Below are 7,500 nucleotides of genomic sequence, written 5' to 3' on the forward strand. Positions count from 1 at the left end.
GTATCTATTGATGCTATGCGTTTAGATAAAATGCTTACAAAGTAATGCTTACACAGTCGGTTCGACCAACACACAAAAAACTATGTGTAACCTTAAACGTTTATAGATGGTATGAAGATGACGTCACTCAGGTCTTTGTTATTGTTTTTTGCCATCCGCGTTTATGAGTAATTCTCACTAAACTGTATTAACCAGACTATAAACGTTCAAGGTTACACAAAGTTTTGTGTTGGTGGTCCGTTATGCTTCCGGATGGCAATGTTGTGAGCTTCCTAGCCAAGCGCATACTATCAATGTTAATCTGATTGATAGAAATTAGCGAGAACTCATAATAATTGTCTAAAAACAATAACAAAGAGCTGTTTGACGTCCATTTCGTTCCTTCTATATGGTTGACAATCTTACATCTCATCTCATATCGCCGATCCGGGATTACACCGACATCATACTATGGAGAGGTGACGGGTCACGTATCCATATTTGAAGGACGAGTTCTCTGGTCTAAATACTTTTTGTTATTTTTTTCTTTCGATTACGCCAGGATCAACAACGACTTATCTCCCCACAGCAGCAGGGGGAGGGGGGGGGGGGGAGTGTGGTGTGGTGTGTGTGTGTGGGGGGGGGGGGGGGGGGGGGGGGAGGTGAGGGATCTGCGTCAGTTCCTCAAGCTAATTAGACAATTTAAAACGTGTCTTTGCATTCTGAACTGTCATTTGATGGGGGGTTTTGTTGTTTATTTGTTATTTGTGGGCTTTTATTGTAGCTATTTATTTATTTGTCGTTTTTAATAATAATAATAATAATACTAATAATAATAATAATAATAATAATAATAATAATAATAATAATAATAATAATAATAATAATAATAATAATAATACATGGCATTTATATCGCGCATTTTCATCCCTGTGAGATGCTCAATGCACATTACAAATAAACATACAAAATGGACATGTAATACCAAACGGTCAATAGCAGCAGTGTAGTGTGTGTAATATATCGTATCAATATCATGAAAAATATGTACTTTGTTTATTCAAACAATTGGATGTATACTCATTTATTTCACTTATTTATCCATGTATTATCATCTGACACAATTATCCATCCATTTATTCATTTAACCATTTTTTTATACGTATATTATTCTTTTTTACACCAGTTTAACTCTCGTACTCTGGAAAATCTCATATTTTAAAATTTGGCCAGAGAACTCATCCTTCAAATATCGATCGATTTATATGACGCTCATCTTGCATAAACTCTTAGATCTGAGCCTTAAAGGTAGACTTCGCGAAGTCCCAGGTTTGAGAAGTTTTGCCAAGATAAGGATCATTTAAATCGATGAATATTTGAAGGACGATTTTTCTCGCCATTTTTTAAAACACGCCTTTTTCTAGAATATGGCGTTAACTGATGAAATATTTCTTGAGATTCATTTTTGTGTCCAACTGTGTTAGGGTTGCATCATTTCCTGTCAGTGACGTCAAAGTCAATGTGTGAAATGAAGCGTTTGACGTGGGCAATTAACCAGTAGATTTTTGACCAATCAAAACATGGAATTTCTGACACACCTTCACACGTGCTCGGACAAACATGGTTGTTTATAAACAACAACGTGAATGATATTGACCCCCCTCTCTCTCTCTCTCTCTCTCTCTCTCTCTCTCTCTCTCTCTCTGATCATTGTTATTGTTTTTATACTGCCAAATGGGTTATCACACAATTTTCTCGATCATAATATCATATCAAGAACGTATCAATTTACACATAGTTTTCTGTGTTACATCTATTGACCAAATGGGAGAGTAGTGGGTATTTCATTTAGACACATGTCATCGATAGTAAACCCTGTGGAGTTCGCTATGTTTACCAATCACTGCTATTGTTTACATTTTGACTATTGTCCGAAAGGCGTGGTTATCTAAGTGGCATGGCTCCATTTAGTAAATGATCATGTTACTGATACACAATGCCCAAACACATTTCATTACTTTGGCCATAAAACTTTAGCTTCATATTTCAATAGTAGACCGAGACGAACCTTATATATCGAACTTGCGCATTTCTATAGAGCAACAGCCACTAAGCGTACTCAAAGCTCTTTATAAAACGTCCCAAGCTAACAGCAACACATAATATTAATAGCATATAGGACGAGATATGACGCCTGTAGGCGATATCACACTTTTTTTCTGACAGAGACAACGCTATTAACGAGCGTCCAGACAAGGTTTTTCCTTCTCCTCGCTTCGAGAGACGCATGCTCACAACCAACATGACGTTCTCTCTCTAATAACTTTTCCGCCGGTGACGTCACAGTCTATGGGTGACGTCCAATCAAGGGACGCTACTCTTCCGCTAATCTCATTCCCTAAAGAAAGTGAAATATAATAACGTGTAGACTGTTGTTGGAAAATAAACCCAATGGAATTGGAAATAAATACAATCTGTAAGGGATGTCGGTATTAGTAGACTCAACAGTGGCAGAGGCTGCAGCAGGTTCTTCACCTTCACAACGTCACTATCACATCATCTCATTCGTCTGTCTCTAGTGTTTTATTCATCCTGTTTTGTTGACAAAGAAACAGCACCATCTACATGGCAGTGACATTAGTCCCTGGTACAAAACATCGTTGTCATTTTGATGTATCTTGGTCTACATCTGGTTTCCATGGCAACCGATCACACGACAATGGTGCCAATCTGTCAGCTATATTACAAACAAAAAAAACCTGTTTTAGTGTGTGTTTGTTTTTTGCTCCAGCGATGTTTGCCGAGGATCCCGATAACTCAGACAGTAGAGCACTCGCTTCACACGCAAAGGGACAAAGATCGATCAACACATATTTTTTTAACCACCCAGCAGTGATTGGGTAGCTGGGTCTATTTTATATCTGGCGGAAAGTATTTTGCGATAGATTAGCGTCCGATTTTAAGGATAGCAAAAAAAATTGATATTGTCCGTTTCACGCTATAGAAACCGGGATAAACTCCGACTCCATTGGCTCTAAAGAACTGCTTGTGTGGCCATTATGTCTAGTGGTATGATCTCGCTTTCCGACCCGAGGACCAGGATTCGAATCCCGCTCTCAGCGGGCGCATAATTGAGTCCTTTCAAATGTTCGATCGATTGGAGTGACCCGCCCTTTGTCAACGGTCTCCAGTCTGACAAAACCTTTCACATTTGGACCCATCAAGTTTGACACCGTTTGGAGAAGGCTGGACACATTTTATTCCATCGATATTTGAAGCTAAAAGGTTTGTTGTCTGGCGGTTCTGATCTATCAGCAATGTAGTCTCCATTTTATGACCAAAAGGTGTTCAAACCCCATCCCATGTGCTATGTGGCTTGAAGCAAGACACCAATCGTGATGAGATATTGTTGTTCTCCAGACTTCAATCCAGAGGTATTGTGTTCAAACCCCATCCCATGTGCTATGTGGCTTGAAGCAAGACACCAATCGTGATGAGATATTGTTGTTCTCCAGACTTCAATCCAGAGGTATTGTGTTCAAACCCCATACGATATGCTATGTGGCTTGAAGCAAGACACCAAATCGTCACCTTGATGAGATATTGTTGTTCTCCAGACTTCAATCCAGAGGTATTGTGTTCAAACCCCATCCGATATGCTATGTGGCTTGAAGCAAGACACCAAATCGTCACCTTGATGAGATATTGTTGTTCTCCAGACTTCAATCCAGAGGTATTGTGTTCAAACCCCATCCGATATGCTATGTGGCTTGAAGCAAGACACCAAATCGTCACCTTGATGAGATATTGTTGTTCTCCAGACTTCAATCCAGAGGTATTGTGTTCAAACCCCATCCGATATGCTATGTGGCTTGAAGCAAGACACCAAATCGTCACCTTGATGAGATATTGTTGTTCTCCAGACTTCAATCCAGAGGTATCGTGTTCAAACCCCATCCGATATGCTATGTGGCTTGAAGCAAAACACCAATCGTGATGAGATATTGTTGTTCTCCAGACTTCAATCCAGAGGTATTGTGTTCAAACCCCATCCGATATGCTATGTGGCTTGAAGCAAGACACCAAATCGTCACCTTGATGAGATATTGTTGTTCTCCAGACTTCAATCCAGAGGTATTGTGTTCAAACCCCATCCGATATGCTATGTGGCTTGAAGCAAGACACCAAATCATCACCTTGATGAGATATTGTTGTTCTCCAGACTTCAATCCAGAGGTATTGTGTTCAAATCCCATCCGATATGCTATGTGGCTTGAAGCAAGACACCAAATCGTCACCTTGATGAGATATTGTTGTTCTCCAGACTTCAATCCAGAGGTATTGTGTTCAAACCCCATCCGATATGCTATGTGGCTTGAAGCAAGACACCAAATCGTCACCTTGATGAGATATTGTTGTTCTCCAGACTTCAATCCAGAGGTATTGTGTTCAAACCCCATCCGATATGCTATGTGGCTTGAAGCAAGACACCAAATCGTCACCTTGATGAGATATTGTTGTTCTCCAGACTTCAATCCAGAGGTATTGTGTTCAAACCCCATCCGATATGCTATGTGGCTTGAAGCAAGACACCAAATCGTCACCTTGATGAGATATTGTTGTTCTCCAGACTTCAATCCAGAGGTATCGTGTTCAAACCCCATCCGATATGCTATGTGGCTTGAAGCAAAACACCAATCGTGATGAGATATTGTTGTTCTCCAGACTTCAATCCAGAGGTATTGTGTTCAAACCCCATCCGATATGCTATGTGGCTTGAAGCAAGACACCAAATCGTCACCTTGATGAGATATTGTTGTTCTCCAGACTTCAATCCAGAGGTATTGTGTTCAAACCCCATCCGATATGCTATGTGGCTTGAAGCAAGACACCAAATCATCACCTTGATGAGATATTGTTGTTCTCCAGACTTCAATCCAGAGGTATTGTGTTCAAATCCCATCCGATATGCTATGTGGCTTGAAGCAAGACACCAAATCGTCACCTTGATGAGATATTGTTGTTCTCCAGACTTCAATCCAGAGGTATTGTGTTCAAACCCCATCCGATATGCTATGTGGCTTGAAGCAAGACACCAAATCGTCACCTTGATGAGATATTGTTGTTCTCCAGACTTCAATCCAGAGGTATTGTGTTCAAACCCCATCCGATATGCTATGTGGCTTGAAGCAAGACACCAAATCGTCACCTTGATGAGAAATTATGTTCTCCAGACTTCAATCCAGAGGTATTGTGTTCAAACCCCATCCGATATGCTATGTGGCTTGAAGCAAGACACCAATCGTGATGAGATATTGTTGTTCTCCAGACTTCAATCCAGAGGTATTGTGTTCAAACCCCATCCGATATGCTATGTGGCTTGAAGCAAGACACCAAATCGTCACCTTGATGAGATATTGTTGTTCTCCAGACTTCAATCCAGAGGTATTGTGTTCAAACCCCATCCGATATGCTATGTGGCTTGAAGCAAGACACCAAATCGTCACCTTGATGAGATATTGTTGTTCTCCAGACTTCAATCCAGAGGTATTGTGTTCAAACCCCATCCGATATGCTATGTGGCTTGAAGCAAGACACCAAATCATCACCTTGATGAGATATTGTTGTTCTCCAGACTTCAATCCAGAGGTATTGTGTTCAAATCCCATCCGATATGCTATGTGGCTTGAAGCAAGACACCAAATCGTCACCTTGATGAGATATTGTTGTTCTCCAGACTTCAATCCAGAGGTCCCTCAATGAGCCAAGAATAAAATGTACAGTCAAATAAAGGGACTAATGAATCGACCTTCTTCCACTGGAGATCAAACCTAAAAAAAAAGCATTTGTATAGCGCAATATCCAATTAAATGTGCTCAAAGCGCTTTACAAAGGGTCCCTGACCAACACCGACACGAAACATGTACAACGAGATATGACGCCTGTTAAGCGATAATACAATTTTTGCTTTTCGGCAAAGACAACTCTTTTGACGGCCAGGTACTCATTTTACACCTGAGTACCGTGACAGAATGTGAGTAAAGAGCTTTTTTCCAAGGACTCAACTATGCGCCGAGCGAGGCTCGAATCCAGGACTTTCCGATCCGAAAGACCACATATCCGCATAACTTAGAGTGGTCTCAACACTGGAAGATACTCTACCTCCCCCCCCCCCCCCCCCCACTCGTCCTCCCTCCTTCCAACGTGCACATATTTTCAGGTCTGATAACCGAATACGATTACGGGCATCATTTAACATTTAACGTTATGATGGAGAAAATTGCTTGTTGGCTCGAGAGTATCTCCAATTTAAAAATAAGCCCATTAGAATGGGGATGATCTGTATTACCATTCTATGTGCTCGAGGTCATTGGTCACATGGCAAAATGTGCTCAAAATGACCCACACAGTGAAAAAATGTTCACAGTTTGAGAAATATCCAAGGTCACAATACCTTGCAAGAGTCGTGACATCACTTCCGTCGTAATGACGCATAGTAACTTAGTAACTGGTTCTAAACAATCAAAACAATGGCGGACGCCCTTATGAAATACTTCCCCGACGAGTATAAAAATGTATCCAGAGGAGAAAAACATTACAATCTGATCATGTTTTGACTTTTATACATTCTGATCACATGACATATGATGAATTCTAGCCATCATGAAGAATATAAAGTACTGATTTTCTTTGTTTAGAACCAAGCTGCTGGTTGCTCGGCGGACGTGACATCAGACTATTGAATCCAATTTGTCATTTTGCTCAGCATGACTCATGGGTATGTTGACAACAATAATACACAGAGCAGAGTGTTTACATCTATTGAGAAATGTCCAATCGTTGTACAGCAACAAATCATGTGATCGATGACTTGGTTGGACAAAAACATGAATATAGATCGCTCCCATTTGGGTTATCAACCTGCACCCCCCCCCCCCCCCCCCCCCTCCACACACACACACGAACCCCGAGTAAAATGTTTACCAATAAAGAACATCAAAAATGGAACATTGTATTTTGTTATTGACAGTTTTCTAGTGTAATATTATAGACACAATAGGAAATGGGTCACAGCATAGACAAGACGAAAACAATCTGAGTAAATAACAACGATAATAACGACAAAGAAAGCCGATGTTTTTGGATGATACGAGTACGAGTGATGTCATCAACACAAATACCAGATGTGCAGCCAATTGGGTGGTGACATTCATTGTTGTGCTGGCATTCATTGTGCGTTGAAATTCTCACTGGGAAAAATAGACTTGTGATGAATTGGATTTATTTTATCTGAATTAATACGTTCTTTGTTATCGTCATCATCATCATCATCATCATCATCATCATCATCATCAACATCATCATCATCATCATCTCCATCATCATCATCATCATCATCATCATCATCATCATCATCATCATCATCATCATCACCATCATCATCATCATTAATACTCCCCTATCTTACTAAATTCATTCATATTTCAACCACCAATACGAAAATAAAATATTTTTATTTTT

General features: G+C 40.2%; 1 protein-coding gene across 1 annotated transcript in view; it reads left to right on the forward strand.

Annotated features, from left to right (window-relative positions):
* LOC144971650 (uncharacterized) overlaps positions 1–7,500 on the forward strand; it is a 68,430-nt gene that overhangs the window by 5,976 nt on the left and 54,954 nt on the right. The gene's annotated exons all lie outside the window — the stretch shown is intronic.

The sequence above is a fragment of the Berghia stephanieae genome, chromosome 1 (genome assembly GCF_034508935.2).
Source record: "Berghia stephanieae isolate SIO BIC M18660-M18661 chromosome 1, UCSD_Bste_1.3, whole genome shotgun sequence".
Classification (NCBI taxonomy): Eukaryota; Metazoa; Mollusca; class Gastropoda; order Nudibranchia; family Aeolidiidae; genus Berghia; species Berghia stephanieae.